The sequence below is a fragment of the Nyctereutes procyonoides genome, unplaced genomic scaffold, assembly GCF_905146905.1.
Source record: "Nyctereutes procyonoides isolate TBG_1078 unplaced genomic scaffold, NYPRO_anot_genome, whole genome shotgun sequence".
Taxonomy (NCBI): Eukaryota; Metazoa; Chordata; class Mammalia; order Carnivora; family Canidae; genus Nyctereutes; species Nyctereutes procyonoides.
The window spans coordinates 43553016-43569844 of record NW_026575030.1 but is presented as its reverse complement, the minus strand read 5'-3'; the positions used below and the strand labels follow the sequence as shown (position 1 = coordinate 43569844).

Below are 16829 nucleotides of genomic sequence, written 5' to 3'. Positions count from 1 at the left end.
AGACATCACTGAGCTTCTCAATGACATGGATATTTCTCTCACCAATGCAATCCTTGTTGCTTTGGTAAACAGTATGTCTCCATAGCTCTCTTACAAATCTCCCACTGTCAGCTGGTAGGTTTTCTAGGTATACATAGTGCATCCCCTTCCTTTTCACTTCTCTCTGCCTATTGATCACTATCTCAACTGTAAGTCACAGTAGGTCAAGAATTTCCACTTCATTTAGAAAAGGCACTTTTTTTCCTAAGCTACCATGGATCATCCTAGCAGTATGTCACCACATTTTCCTAAAGTCTTGTCAAAGATTTAAATCCTGTATTCTGGAAGAGTGGCAAATAAACTCTTATTTATTCAACTTTATGTTTTATACTCCCAATCCAGCACCTCAGGAATATGATATATTAACTGGGTCTTACTGAGTCTTTGGTAAATATTTTTTTTCTTCCTCTTCAGCAAACTTAGCCCTTTCCTGGCTGAGTTATACTGTAAATTGACCCTAGATATTGATCTGATGGTCAGGAGAAGAGGTGGAGATAGATCCTGAAAGGAATGTATATTGTCTTACAAAGCAGAAGGGAGAAACCATAGCCTTTAGTAGGGATGCTTGGACCACTTCTGCGGGCTCAGAGGGATCTAGAGGATCTAGAAATTCAAGATTCTTTAATAAATTGACCCAGATGGCCACATCCCTAGACCCAAGATTCCATGTGTTTTCAATAGGCTCCTGATCACGGCATATCAGATTTGCCACAGTTAAAAAGTCAACTTTCTTTGGAGCTCTATCACTCTTATAAAGTTCTTTTCTTTCCTTCCAGCTGCAGGAATTGAAAGTCTTTGTGTGTGTGTGTGTGTGTGTGTGTGTGTGTGTGTGTGTGTTACTAAGAAGGCCCTTTGGCTTTCAGAGCTCACATTTAACTAATTATTTACGACTCTCAGCATTTTGATGTCTTTCTTAAATGTACCAATAGATTGAGCAAAGGCTGTCTGATTCCATAGTATTTATAATTATGATCCCCAGAACCTTTCAAATGACTAAGATATTCTCCTAATGGGGCATTTCCTTTCACTAGCATCCCATTTCAGTTCACTATTGGTGAATGTTTTAACAATATACCACTACAACATGTTGAGGTCTATGAGTACTCTACTTGCCAACAATAATGGAGTCATTACCAACTGGCCAGAGGGAGATCCAATTCACTTTACAGTCTACTTCCTGGAACCACTCCTGATATAATCAACCATCAAAAGATACATTTTCTGTGAAATTCTGAAATGAAGATTTGTACGCAGGATATATTTTAGCAAAGTGCTCTTGGGAACAACACCCATTGAGGAAGGGAAAAAAGTAGTGGGACAGATAGACAAGTTGAAATTCCTCCAGAAGAAGCCTCAGCCATCCTCTGGGAAGTTCTGGAACTGGGAATGCCCCTTTAAAGTAGTTTTGAATGGAGGCAATGAAGTTTGACCCTTGTATCTTCTAGTGACTAGTATTTCGATGCCAGGCTGCTCCAGGGAAGGCAACAAACTTGGATGAGGTAGCTTCCTCTAGGTAAGGGCAATTTCCAAAGAAAGACTTAGCTAAGAGCTATTAGTAGCCAGCACTTCTGTCACCTGGGGTAATGAGTGCTGTGGTTCTAGAATGATAGTATCTGGATTGCATACCAAAGCATTCACTATACCCACCACTACTGAATCTATTTTTGGGTTAGCCTCGACCTCTGTACACCTTTCAGAATCACTCTGGTGGCAAAGAAACAAAAAGCCAGGAGAGTTCCTGGATTTATGATTAAGCAGACACTTCAAGAAAATGGAATCTGACAAAAAAAAATAGCTTATCTCAAGTGTCCAAGAGTTTGACATTACTGCAGCTGCCTTCAGTATAATCCACAATTGTTTCTAAAGATCCAAGACAATTACTTATTTCTTCCCAAGAAAATCTCTTCCAATGTTATGAGTGAGGAAGGAATGTCATAATATTTAGAATAAAGAAAGAGTTGGTATGCTTCTAGTAAAGCCAACCCTACAACTAAACTTATTAAAGTGATCCTCCTGTGCATAAATGGCCAGCAGAGCCAAAGCCCTCTCACCATCTTCTGAGTTTGACCTATGAGCCTGTACAATATAACTTTTCAGGATAAGAATTTGCGTTAAGCCTTTATAATCTGCTGTATTAACATAATATTGCTTTTCCTTCATTAGTGGGTGTTGTTTCCAAGAGTGCTTTACCAAAAAATATCCTACATACAAATCATCATCATCATCCAGTCAGTCAAAATGCTTGTTGAATTCTTTTGTGCCCTTGACAAGAACTATAAGATACTGAGCTATTGCAATATTGGTGACTCTCAAAAGTAAAATATGCAATTTCTTTCATCAGCATTTAATGTGTTAAATGTGACTTTTCTGATTTTTCATTATGCATTTTTTATAGTCAATAAGAAATCTTATGGTAATCATTGACATATCAACTTCCTAAAACTAGATAATTAATAAGGTTCAGAAGTAAATTCCTTGGTCTAACTTCAACATCTGAATTCAGTTTAATTTAGCTCCAAATCGAAGAAATGTGTGGGAGATATCAGAAAGGGACACAGAACATAAAGACTTCTAACTCTGGGAAATGAACTAGGGGTGGTGGAAGGGGAGGATGGCGGGGGATGGGGGTGAATGGGTGACGGGCACGGAGGGGGACACTTGACGGGATGAGCACTGGGTGTTATTCTGTATGTTGGTAAATTGAACACCAATAAAAATTAATTTATAAAAAAAAATTTAGCTCCAAATCCCTGCAGTCTTCATGCAGTCTTCAAAGTGAATAGTTAGCCCCCAATATCTAGAAGTACCATATTTCTGATGATACTTACATGACACTTTGCCTGTGGTGGAAGAAATCAAACATGCATTGCTGTTAATCAGTAAACCATAAGAACTTGTCAAAGGATTTGAACAGAGCACTGAACTTTTTAGCTGTCAGCAATATTTAAATACTTTTCAGAATGCTAAAATATGAAGACTTAATCCAAATACATTTTAAGAAAACCAATTAATATAAAACATACATAAGGAAATAAGTATCAGCATGTGAATTCATGTTAAATTGTTTATAAATAATGAACAGCTCAGGGAAATTGGTTTTATATACAGTACATTCTTCCCTTGGTGCTTGCCATACATTTAGGAAAATGAAAATGTATTACAGTTGGAAAGCCATTGAACTGCTTTTTGCCAATGCTTAACACTTTTCTTCTGGATCTCATATTCAAGAAATCACTTGAGACTAGAAGCCCCCACTTCTAAAGTAGAAGCTTTAAACTTTTTTGGACACATCCCAAGGATAGAAGTGCTTGGCATCTTTCTATACAGAAGAAGCACTGAAAATTTTTCGGGCTCTAGAACCATATTCCTCATCAATATGCAAACCATAGTACAACTTATTAAAATTCTGTGAGGATAATACTATTATTCTCATTTCAGAGACGAAGATTCTGAAACTCAGAGATGTTAAATGTCTTGTCCCAAGTCACACATTTAGTAATAATAGAGATATCATTCAATTCTGGGTAGTTTCCTTGGAAAACTTGTGGCTTTAATGACTTGGTAATTCTGACTTCTGTCCATATTATTTATTAATAATATTAATAGAGTCAGGAGTATTTGAGAAGATGACTCAGAAATTTAAAAAAAAAACATGAATTATGCAAATTAAGCTGATTATATCATTTGATCATGGTCTTTCACCCTGCCAAGCATTTGCATTTGTTTGCAAATCTTCACAAGAATCATGACTCTCAATGGACCATAAATATTTTGAACACTTATATGGAATAGATGAATAATTTTGATGGTGGTATTGCTTTCTTTTGCTATTGAGTTATAGGAGTTGCTTACATATTTTGGATATTAATTTCTCATAAGATATATGGTTTGCTAATATTTCTCCCATTCTATAGGTTGCTTTTTCACTCTGTTAAATGTTTCCTTTGCTGTCCAGAAGTTTTTGTTAGATGCAATTTCACTTGTCTACTTTTGCTTTTCTTGCCTATGTTTTAAGGGTTATATATGAAAAAAAAATTGCTAAGACCAATTTCAGTGAGCTTTTTCTCTGTTTTGTTTTTAGGAATTTTATGGTTTTAGGTCTTACATTAAAGTCTTTTATCCATTTTGAGTTTATTTTTATATATGGTGTGAGATATGGATCCAATTTCATTCTTTTACATGTGGATATTCCATTTTCCCAAAATCATTAGTCAAGAGACTAGACTGTCTTTTCTTCATTTTGTATTCATGGTGCCCCTATTGAAGATTAGATGATTATAGTGGGTTTATTTCAGGATTCTCCATTCTGTTTCATTGGTCTATATGTCTGCTTTTATGCCAGTACCATAGCTCTGTAATATTTTATAGCTCTGTAATATTTTGAAATCAGAAAATATGATGCTTTCAGCTTTTTTTTTCTTGCTCAAGATTGCTTTGGTTATTTGGAGTCTTTAATGGTTCCATATGAATTTTAGGGTTTTTTGGTGTGTGTATATAATGTTATTGGAATTTGAGAGAGATTGCATTGAATCCATAGATCTCTTTGAGTGCTATGGACATTTCAATATTATTTCTTCTAATCTATAAACATGAGATATCTTTGGAGTTGCATTGTCTTCAACTTCTTTCACCAATGTTTTATAATTTTCAGTGTACAAATCTTTCATCTCCTTGGTTTAATTTATTCCTAAGTATTTTATCCCATATGATGCAGTTGTAAATGGAATTAATTTTTGTTAAGTTTTTTTCAGATAGTTAATTGTATACGTATAGACATGCAAATGATTTTTGTATGCTGATTTTTGTATCCTGCAAATTTCTTGAATTTATTTATTAATTCTAAGAGAGATTTGATGAGGTCTTTAGTGTCTTCTATACATAGGATCATGTCATCTGTAAATAGAGACAATTTCATTTCTTTCTTTCCAATGTGGATGCTATTTATTTCTTTTTCTTGTCTAATTTTTCTGGCTAGGACTTCCAGTACAATACTAGAAGAGAAGTGGTGAAAGTGAGCATCTTTGTTTCATTCCTGATCTTAGAAGAAAAGCATTCAGCTTTTCACTGTTGTGTATAATATGCTGTAGACTTATATATGTCCTTTGTTAAGTTGAAATATAGTTATTTTGTACCTAACCTATTGAGTTTTTTTATCATGAGAAGATGTTGAACTTTGTAAAATGCTTCTTGTATATCTACTGAGATATTTATATGATTTTTATCTTCCATTTTAACATAGCACATCACAGTGATTGGTTTGCGTATGTTGAACAGACCTTGAATCCAAGGATAAATCCTGTTTGATCATAGTGTATGATCTTTTTAATGTGCTGCTGAATTTGGTTTGCTAGTATTTCATTGAGGATTTTTGTATCAATATTCATCAGGCACAATGACCTGTAGTTTTCATTTCTTGTAGTTTAATATTTGAACTTTGATATCAGAGAATACTAGCCTCATATAATGAGTTTGGAAATGTTCCTACCTCTTTGAAAAGGATTGGTACTAATTTTTCTTTAAGTTCTTGCAGAATTACATATGAAGCCATCTGATCCTGGGCTTTTCTTTGTTGTAAGGTTTTTGATTACTGACTCAATGTTATTACCTATTGGTCTGTTCAGTTTCTCTATTTAATAGATGATTCAATCTTGATAGTTTTCATTACTTTTTCATATCCTTAAAGCCTTGTATCATTGTCTTCACATTTGAAGGAGTTACCTTCTCTAAGGTTACTGACAGGCTTCAAGGAAGACCATAACTAGTCAGCCTAGAGATTCTGGTAGTCTATCAGAACTTTTCTAATGGTGCGTCTACTCCACAACTCTTATTCTTTCTTTCGATGGAAGTTTAGAATTGGTGCTTCCCTTTAATTCTGCAAAGCCAGGCTGGGTACTGAGAGTCTTTGTTTATTTTCTCCAAGGAAGTCCCCTGAAGTGCCAAGGTTGTGTGCCATATCCCAATGCAACAGAGTTGAGCCAGTTGCTGATGTTTGTGTGTTGCATGTGGGAGCTTCTGGAAGGTCTGTGAAGGCTCCCATGTGCCAGCCAGGGAGGCTCCTTTGTGCTCAGTTGACAAGGGAGTGCAGGTTGCCAGTCAACAGGAGCACACACCCAGAGCCGGAAGTGTGTATCTACTTACTGTGGTAACCTTAGATGAAGGTCCTGCAGAGGTGAGGGTGGAGCCCTTGGTGGAGCCCTTGAACATGTTTATAGAATCTGCCGCCTGCTGTTAAGATCCTCTGGATGCTCTGAGTCCCACATTTCTCTCTGCTTCTAGTGGTTCTGAAATTTCTCAGCTCTGTCAATCCCTTCAGTGTTCTGGGTGGGGCAAAATAGAAATGGACCTCTTGGAAAACTCCCTAAATGATTGGGAAAAGTGGGGGCACACTTTACTCTCACTTTGCCCTTGGGAAATATCAAGAACTGAAGGGTTTTTTTTCCCCCTGAGTTGTGCTTCCTTGGGGGAGGGGTGATATGGGTGAGGTGAAACTTCTCTTTCTTTCTTCAATGCATCTAGTCTCAGATTTTTGGTCCATAAAAGTAGATAGAAGTTCTCAGATGTATTCCTGGCCTCCTATAAAGGTATTCTCATCTCCGACTAGTTGTTAAAAATCAATGTTTCTATGGTAGGTATGAGTTCTGAGACATCCTATTCTTCTGTCTTGCTGACATCCTTCCCAGTCTTAGTTTACTAAGGATTTCATCATGATTTGTTTTCTACATCTTTAAAGTAGTCTTATAGGCTCTCTCTTTTAATCTCTTGATATGATGAATGATGTTTAAAGATTTTTGTGATATTAAATCTTCCTTGCTTTTCATAGGTAAACTTCATCATATATATTTTGTGCATACTATTATATATTTACTTTGCTAATTTTCTGTTTAGAATTTTTGTACCTATCTCCCAGGCCAATCAATACCTCTCATTTCTTCTGCCCTTGACTGATTGTAGAGGGAGAAAAGGACTCTCACTGAGCCAGGAGCCAGACATGAAGCTCAATCCCAGGACTCTGGGATCATGACTTGAGCCTAAGACTGACACTTAATCAACTGAGCTACCCAGGCATCCCTACAAAATTATTTAGAATTGATGTTTTCTCTGTGGGGAAACTTTGTCACCAATAGTTAACTTTTTATTTCTAGTACAAGAAACTAACTTAGAAAATTAACACCTACAATTTCTTAACTCTATTTTATCTGACTTTAAAAACTTAGATTAATTTTGTACCTTGACACTCTGATGACAAATATCAAACAATGTCAATTAAAGGATGAAAACTATGTATCTTTCCAAAAAATTTAATGTTAAAATATTATCTCATCCACAGTATTTTCATTCATATTTTTCTAAGGACAATGTTAGCAGACCAACATTATTATTTCTCTTTTTGTTTACTACTTCACTTTTCCAAAATTTTCAATATTGTAATTATAATTGTATTATAGTCAAATAATTGCCCCACTTACAAAACATTTGTACTGTTATTTACTTGACTTTTTAATTTTTTTTTACTTTTAATTATGGTAAACATCAGAAAAGGCTTATCTGCATGTATCTGATGTACTTCTCATCCACTTTGAATAACTATCAAATTACAGAAAATAATGTATCAAATATACAGTCACTTGCTACTTTCCCTCCCTAGATGATGAAGTTAATAATAATTTATTTTTCATTTTTGAATACATCAGAAGGTACCTCTAACACAGTAGTTCTAACAGTATGGTCTGGTTGAGCCCTGGTGGTCCCCACCACCTTTCAAGGAATTTATTTTCAAAATAATTTTAAGATGTTGGTTGACTTTTTCTTTCTCATCCTTATGAGTGGACAGTGAGGTTTTCCAGAGGTTATTTGACATGTGATATTACAAAGGAATGACTGCAAAAGCAGATATTAGAATTCATCTGTTTTCTATAAAGAAAGTTATATTAAAGATTTGCGAAATGTAAAATAATGCCATATTTCTATTTTTCTTGTCTTGAAAAACAGTTATTTTTATGAAAATATGTTAATATGTAACTGTTATTTTAAATGGGTTAATAAATATTTTTGTGTTTTAATTTACAATATATGCATATCAGTAGATACAAACCACTTAAATGAAATAACTTTAGAGTCCTCAATGATTCTTTAAAATGCAAGAGATCCTAAGACCCAAAAGTTTGAGAGCAAGTACTCTCAGGTACAATACCACTCTTAGGTAAAAACTAGTAATAGTCCCACAGGGTCATACAATCATCCAGTCAGATTTCAAATTTCCTCCATTTGTAATCATCTCTTAAAATTGTTTGTTGAAATCAGAATGTAAATAAAGTCTATATGTCACAATATAAGCCTCTTTAAATCTATAAATTCCTCACTGGTTGTTTTTTGTGGTGGTTGTGGGTTTTTTCCAATTTATTTGTTGAAGAGAGTAGGTTGTTTTTCTATATAGTTTTTACAGTTTTGTTTTTGCTAATCACATCCCCATGCTGTTATTAACATGTTCTTCTGCTTTATATATTTGCCATATAATATTATTTACATGTAGAGGCATGAACAGATTCAAACAATATTCTTGGCAAAACATCTCATAGGTATTATAACGTAAGGGTTTTTTTTTTCTCTTTTTATGAAGTTACTGGTTACTAGTCATTGTGGATCATTACCTAGAACTGTTTATTTGCTTGAGGTTATAAAATGATATTAATAATAAGTCTGTTATTACTTAAAAAAAACATTATTTTTCCATAAAAATAAATTTTTTGCCTTTAACTGTTTCATCAATTTGGGACTATTTTCTTCTGCAATTCAGAATAGCTGCAGGAAACTTGCCAAATCTATTTGGTCTACTTGTAGGCCCTTTCCTCACCATAGCTAAAACAGAACATTTGTGATAATAATCAGAAGATAATCTTCAGTCTGATGATAGCAAAGTTGACTCCTGCCTCTAGGTTGGTAGGTAGGGCAGGCAGGAGACTATAGAAAGAAATATCTTTTCACCAAAAAATATGTGAAGTGTTTTACTTAACACATTCTCAGAAAATCTATAAGCTGAAAATCAGGGTGTATTCCCACTTGTGATTTCATTTTGTTGAAAGCTACCTTTGTCCCTTAGGAACAGGGCTAAAACCTGAAATAGACTCTATTGGTGTGTGCTATAATGACTTTTAAAAAATCACCTTCCACAGTACCAGCAATTTCACTGCCAGCCCTGAAAAGGGCCATTAACTTTTACGAGATTGTTTAGTCCAACAGCAGCAGATTGAAAGTGAAATGCGCTTGGAGCAGTAGATGTTGTTAGGGCCTCCTGCAGGACACTGGCTCATCTGGCCCACATTGTCAAGTTCTGTCTGGCTGCCCATTGTCTAAGTACTGGTGTACATTCTTCACACAGATGCTGTATATTTTGCTTTTACTGTGCATAAATTGTCAGCATAAATTCAAGGCAGCATGTGTGTATGTTATCTAAATTCTTAAATGTTTTATTTCTTGTTGATAAACCACAAAGTATGAAACGTGATTTTTTTTCTTTCTCTGGCTTCTGCTGAAAACTTCAAAGAGGCTGAGAAGACATGTGAATTGTCATGATTCTAAGGGTACAGGCTGTCAGTGTTTTCAATCAGGCTTCTTCAAACGCTGGTTGAAAGTATTTGGTAGATTGATTCAGAAAAAAAGTCTAAGGATGCATACTTCAGAGGAGTCTAAATGTGCTCACCATAAATTCACATTTGTATGTCCTTTTTTTCCAATTCAGAAAGGGTGCACAAAATAAATAGATCTTTTAAAAAACCCAGAGGGCTAATATAAAACTTTAGTTCAGTAGTGACAAACTTCAGCTCTTTAATTCTAAACATTCTGGTTAGAAATGAAAGAATTTCAGAATAGCAGAAAAAGTCTATGAAGCCAGAGACAAAAATATAGTAATAGCCAAGCCATGAAAATTTGCAATACCGTGTTTCATTTTAATAGTGCTTCATTTTATAAATTTCTGATGCTAAGAATGATTTCAGGTGGTACTTTATAGGGTATAAGGAATTTTTATACATATTCTCTTAGTGAAATATTACAAAGTCCCCAAAAACTGTCTTCATAGTCCATGCTCTTTCTTTCATTCAATCCCTACCTAGGTTTCAGTTGTTTTGCTTTAAGCTCTAATGAAGTATTTTAGTATATAATCTCCTTGGTCTTGGACTTTCCAGCCTCCAGAACTATGAGAAATACATTTCTATTGTTTATAAGCTACCCAGTCTACGGCATTTTGTTATAGCAGCCCAAATAGACTAAGGCATTGCATAGTGAGAAAAAAAATGGTATCACTGACAGAAATAGAGATGCTAGACTGAAGGATTTTCTTTCTCATTCAAAACCACATATTTTCATTTGAGGCTCTCTTAATTTCAGATTCAGTTAATTAAGAGATGATTCTTTAACTCTAATCTTAACTAAATCCCACATAATCCAACTACATGATGAACATTCTCACTTGGATATCTAAAAGGCATATCAATTATAAGTCTGCCTAATAGAGGTCTTAACTTCCACTCCTTGACAATTGTTCTTTCCCAAATCTTCCTTGTCTCAGTAAATGTCTAGCCAATTGCTCAGGTGAAAAATCTAGAGTTACCTTTGATTCTTCTTTGTCCTTCACCTCAACACAATTACTACTACCATACAATCCATCAAGAAACACATTCCACCAAAAAAACATATTCCACATCTGTTTACTTCTCTTTATTTTCACTATTTTCTTCCTGGTCACTATTATCCTCAGCTTTAATTCCTGCAGAAGTCTCTCAGCTGGTTGTTTCCCTTCTACCAATGTTCCTTTACAGTCCACTTAAAAACCAGAATAATGCTTTAAAAATATGAAACATTTTTTCAAACTCCCACATCAAACTCTTCAGTAGTCTTCTATTGCATTTAGAATGAAATCTAAATCCCATGGCCCATTAGGTCCCACACAATCTGACTCGCCCTTATCTGTGATGTCTCCCACCTTTATTCTTCACTCCCTATGGTCTTGTCACATTGCCTTCCTAGAATAGGCCCAAATCTTTCCCTCCCTGGAGTCTCTGCCCCTGTTCCCTCATGCTAGAGTTGTTTGTTTCTAGATCTTTGCATACCTGGTGCCTTCTAGTCACTCAGTCTCAGCTCAAACGTCACCTCCTCACTGACATTCTATTGTAAGTAGCCTTTCCCACCCCCTAAACCATTACCTTCTATTACAACATCTTACTTTTATTTACTTCATAGCATGTATCAAAAATCTCATTTATTTGGTTATTTGCTTGTTGCTACTTCCTTCCCCAGTGCTATCTCATGAAGGGAGCATCTACTCTGTCTGGTTCATCCCTCTATTTCTCATGTCTGGCATACATTCAGTACCCACTGAATATTTGTGAAAGGAGCAAATGAACAATGCCTCTCTTGTGTAAATCAATATAATTCTGGCGATATAGAATTCTCATTCTACTAGTCTCAGAGATGGGAAAATATGAAGGTAAAAACCATACTTCTGTGGAGGGTTGCTACAGATCCAGATCTGCACAGTGGAAAACTTATTTCCATAAAAGAAAACAAAGGTTGAATTGTAAGAAATGTTTGGAGATACTTGTGGAGAGTTGTGCCCCCATTCCATGTGCTATACAAGTCTATAGACAACATAAGCCCAAGCCACATCTTGGCTGGTATGCTACTGCTTTCTATAGAATGGGGAGAAAACTCGGTTTGTGCTCCAGTGGAACAGAACTGGTAGCTTGAGATATAGCAGATTAATGCTTTCCAATGTGACAAGATCTCTTGCCCTAGTCTGCCAGAGGGCAGAGACCAAGGACCACATAACCACACAGGCCAGTGTTCTGACTTCTGGCAAATATACAGGCCTGACAGTGAATAATGAGTGAGGCCTGGCAGATTACATGTTGCCCCAAGAAGAGATGAAGAGAAACAGAACAGGGATGGACAAATGCCCATGGGAAAAGAAGAGTATTAGCTCTCACACAAACCACTGTGCCCCGGATGGCTGGCTTAAAAAGAAATCTGGCAGCAAGAAAGGGAACTGAAGAAAGCAAAAAATAGAAGACAATCCCCTCCCCTCTCATTCTTTAAGTTTCTGATGCAGGAATAAAACATTGCTACCAGATGTAGCATGTGATGACATTAATTATCTCATTTTTCCATCATCAGGACAGAATTGATTCATATTATCATTAGCATAAGATTACTTTAGAAAAAGTAGTATATTGCAGTTATTAGTAGTTCAAACTCTAGTCCCACACAAATCTGGACTCAAATTATGGTTTTATCATTTGGAGCCATGACACCTTTTACAATGGGGATACTTTATTACTAGTACAAAAATGGGTAAGGAAAACAGACTATTCATGTAAAAAGTTTAATTCAGCACATGGAACACATAATTCTCAATAAATAATAAAATATAAACAAGAAATAAAATTACTATTACTACTACCATACAATCCAATCTATTTTTTTTCTTCCAATGGATAAAGAAGATGTCCTAAACAAATGTAAATTTTCTCCACAAAGAGTCTATTGGATGTCTTGAATTTGAAAGAAATTGAGAGGCTAGAAAAAATAACTTTTCTCTATCTAAAATTTGTGTATGTCTAGATATGCCCTCGAAGTCAAGCATGAACTGCAGAATTTAATTAAAAGCAATAATCAGTGAATGAATAAATATAATTTTAGAATTAAAGTAGAAACCTTATTCTAATTCAATGTACTATTATTTTCCACTCACCAGTTTAGCAAGGAATAAAAAGCTGAATGATGACTTTTAATAATAACAGTGTGTAAACAGGTACACTGTTGCTGGAAGCATAAGTAAATGCAAACTTCCTGGGGAACAATTTCTCAATTTATGCCAATCACTTTGAAAATGGTTCCTCTGGGCAGCCCAGGTGGCTCAGCGGTTTAGTGCCACCTTCAGCGCAGGGCGTGATCTTGGAGACCCGGGATCAAGTCCCACGTCGGGCTCCCTGCATGGAGCCTGCTTCTCCCTCTGCCTGTGTCTCTGTCTCTCTCTTTTTACTCTCTGTGTCTCTTATGAATAAATAAAATCTTTAAAAAAATGATTCCTCTTTCATCCAGCCATCTCATTCCCAGCAGCTTATCCTAAGGAAATAGTAGAAGAATTACATAAAAGTATATACAAGAGTATTTCATTTTAGGAATTTTTCTAAAAGTCCTTGCCCTCCCCACCCCCGAAAATGTGATAGTCCATTTATTTGAGATTTGCTAAATTATGATAAATATTTTGTAGTCACTAAGAATGACAATGTAAATATACATTGGCATTAAAATAGGCATATGTTATTCATTTAACAATTAGGCTATAGAAAAGAGGGTGAGAAAAAATGAGGAGAGAGAGGGATATGCCCCAAATGAAAGAACAGGACAAAACTTCAGCAAGAAACCAAAATGAAATGCATATAAATAACATGCTGGTAAAGAATTTAAAGTAATAATCATAGAGATACTCACTGGACTTGAGAAAAGAGTGGAGGATATCAGTGAGACTGTTAACAAAGAGTTTAAAGAACCAATAAGAGATTAACACAATAAATGAAATTAAAAATACACTAGATAGAATAAACAGAAGGCTAGAGGAAACAGAGGAACAAATTAGTGACCTGGAAGTAAGAATAATGGAAAGTAATCAAGCTGAATAGATAAGAGGAAAAAAATATGTAAAATGATAATAGACTTAGGGAACTCAGCAACTCCATCAAGATTATAGGATTCCCAGAAGGAGAAGAGGGAGAAGAGGAAGCAGAGAATTTATTTGGAGAAATAAGATCTGAAAACTTCCCTAATCTGGGGAAGGAAACAGATATCCAGATTCAGGAAATACAGAGATCTCCCAACAAAATCAATTTGAAAAGGTCCACATCAAGATGCATAGTAATTAAAATGGTAAAAAGTAATGATAAAGAGAAAATTTTAAAAGCAGCAAGAGAAAAAACAGTTACATTTAAGAGAAACCCCATAAAGCTATCAGCATATTTTTCAGCAGAAACTTTGCAAGCCAGAGAGTGGCATGATATACTCAAAGTGCTGAAAGGAAAAAATCCACAGCCAAGAATACTCTACCCAGCAAGGCTATCATTCAAAATAGGAGAGATAAGGAGTTTTTTATACAAACAAAAGCTAAAGGAATTCATGACCACTAAACCAGCCCTATAAAAAATTTAAAGAGTACTCTTTGAGTAAAAAGGAAAGATTATGAGAAGCAGAAAACACAAAAAGTCATAAAAATATATGTGTATATATACATACATATATTTTAATAAAATATATCTCCATAAAAATCAGTCAAAGGATTCACAAAATAAAAGGATGTAAAATACGTCACCATATACCTAAAACATGGGGGAAGAGGAGTAAAGAATGGGTTCAAATTTAGGCAGCCATCAACTTAATATAGACTTTATATGAAGATGTTATATACAATCTAGTGGCAACCATAAATCACAAACCAGTAAAAGATATGCAAAGAAGATAAAGGAATCCATATCAGCAAAGAAAGCCAGCAAATCATGAAAGAGAGCAAGAGAAGAAAGGATCAGAGAAAAACTATTAATCACAAAACAAGAAACAAAATGGCAATAAATACATATTAATAATTACTTCCAATGTTAATGGACTAACCTCACCAATCAAATGACACGGGTGATGGAATGGACAGAAAAACAAGACCCATCTATATGCTGCCTACAAGAGACTCATTTTAGACCTCAAGACACATGTAGATTGAAAGTAAAGGAATGGAGATTTACATTTATCATGCAGATGTATGTCAAAAGAAAGCTGGGGTACCAATACTAATAACGGACAAACTAGACTTTTTTGACAGCTCATTATTTTTAATATGTGATACTCAAGGTACAAGATAATTGCATCTAATATTATTACAAATAAAAGAGAAATCAGATCAGTCATCAAGGACTCCTGAGTGAACAGCATTTTCATAACCTCCATGCTTATCATCTTTGCTTTCTGGGTGTAATTTGATAAGATCATCAATTTGAAGAATAGAAATTGAAGCTTCTGTCACAAATTTTAAACTCTTAACTTTCACCGTGGTTGGTTCAAATACCCCTGCTTGTTTGTTGTCTTGAGGTTTACCATTGATGAAATCAAGACCAATTCATGTACGATTTTTGTGTTCTGGGTTACCTTGCCCCTCATTATGGAAAGCTCTTAACTTTGCAACTAGGTCTGTGGAGTTTGGGGCAGCATTAACTGCCAGTGTGTTAGAAAAAAATAAGAAGAGATCCTGCAAACTCTCATATAGCAAGCTGTTTCTGAGGCCTCATCTAGTTTTGTAGTTCTCAAAGTATATGGAAGGGGCTGCTTCTATAGTATCCCACCTGGAACCATGGATTTTGACCCCAAAACTCTCTTCAAAACACAAAGAGCATCATGTAAAGAGCACTCCATCTTATGACACATGAAATCATTTGCCCCACATAAGACAATTGATGCAGATGTATGAGATTTAGTGCTATTTAAAAAAGTAAAGTGAAATTCTTAAATCAATGTTTTTATAAAGTAAGTCTATATTCACCATAAGCACCTTGGTTGAATCCTGCTTGCATGATTCAGACAGTAAAGCAATGTCTGGACTTCACAGAAGAGATGAAATGGTTACTCCCATCTCCCTTTGCAAGACCCTAATACTGTTCTCGCTCATGTATATAACTGCTTATATCACTAAAAGACTAGAGCAGCAATCAATGGGAAGGGAAAATATAGACTCTAACAAGAGACAAAAAAGGACACTATATAATAATAAGGGGACAATCTAGTAAGATATAACAATTGTAAATATATATGCACTCAACATGTGAGCACCCAAATACATAAAACAGTTAATGGCTAACACAAAGAACTAATTGATAATAAAACAATAATAATAGTAGAGGACTTTAACAACTCACATCAATGGACAGATCATCCAAACCAAAAATCAACAAGGAAACAGTAGCTTTGAATGACACACTGGATTAGATGGATCCAGCAAATATAGTCAGAAAATTCCACCCTAAAATAGCAGAATACACATTCTTTTTAAGTGCGGATGGGACATTCTCCATAATAGATCACATATTAGATAATGAAATAAATTTCAACAAATTAAAAAATATGGAAGTTAAATCGTGCATCTTTTCTGACTACAACTTTATGCAACTAGAAACTAGAAATAAACCACAAGAAAAGTCTGAAAAATAGCATAAATACAGTAAGGTTACATATGTTTGTAAATAAGGAATGGAACAACAAAGAAATTAAAGAAGAAATCAAAAAGTACATGGAGAAAAACAGCAGATGTTGGTTGGCCTTTCCTTGCATCCTTGCCAATATTTGTTGTTTCCTATCTTGTTAATTTTAGTCATCCTGACTGGTATAAAGTGGTATCTCATTGTGCTTTTGATTTGTATTTCCCTGATGCCAAGTGATGTTGGGCATTTTCTCATGTATCTGTTGGTCATGTGTAACTCTTCTTTGGAGAAGTGTCTGCTCATGTCTTCTGCCCATTTCTTGACTGGATTATTTGTTTCTTGAGTGTTGAGTTTGATAAGTTCTTTATAGATCTTGGATTCTAGTCCTTTAGGTGATAAGATAATTTGCAAATACCTTCTATCATTCTGTAGGTTGTCTTTTAGTTTTGTTGACTGTTTCCTTTGCTGTGCAGAAGCTATTTTATCCTGATGAAGTCCCAATAGTCCATTTTTGCTTTTGTTTCACTTGCTTTTGGAGATGTGTCTAGTAAGAAGTTGCTG

The 16829-nt window shown here is 35.1% G+C and overlaps 1 non-coding gene across 1 annotated transcript; it reads right to left on the bottom strand.

Moving 5' to 3' along the window:
* Positions 1 to 15660: 15660 nt before the first annotated feature.
* LOC129504067 (small nucleolar RNA SNORA20) lies at positions 15661 to 15790 on the bottom strand. The gene has a single exon (XR_008663301.1). It is a non-coding gene; the product is annotated as a small nucleolar RNA SNORA20 (small nucleolar RNA).
* Positions 15791 to 16829: the final 1039 nt, after the last annotated feature.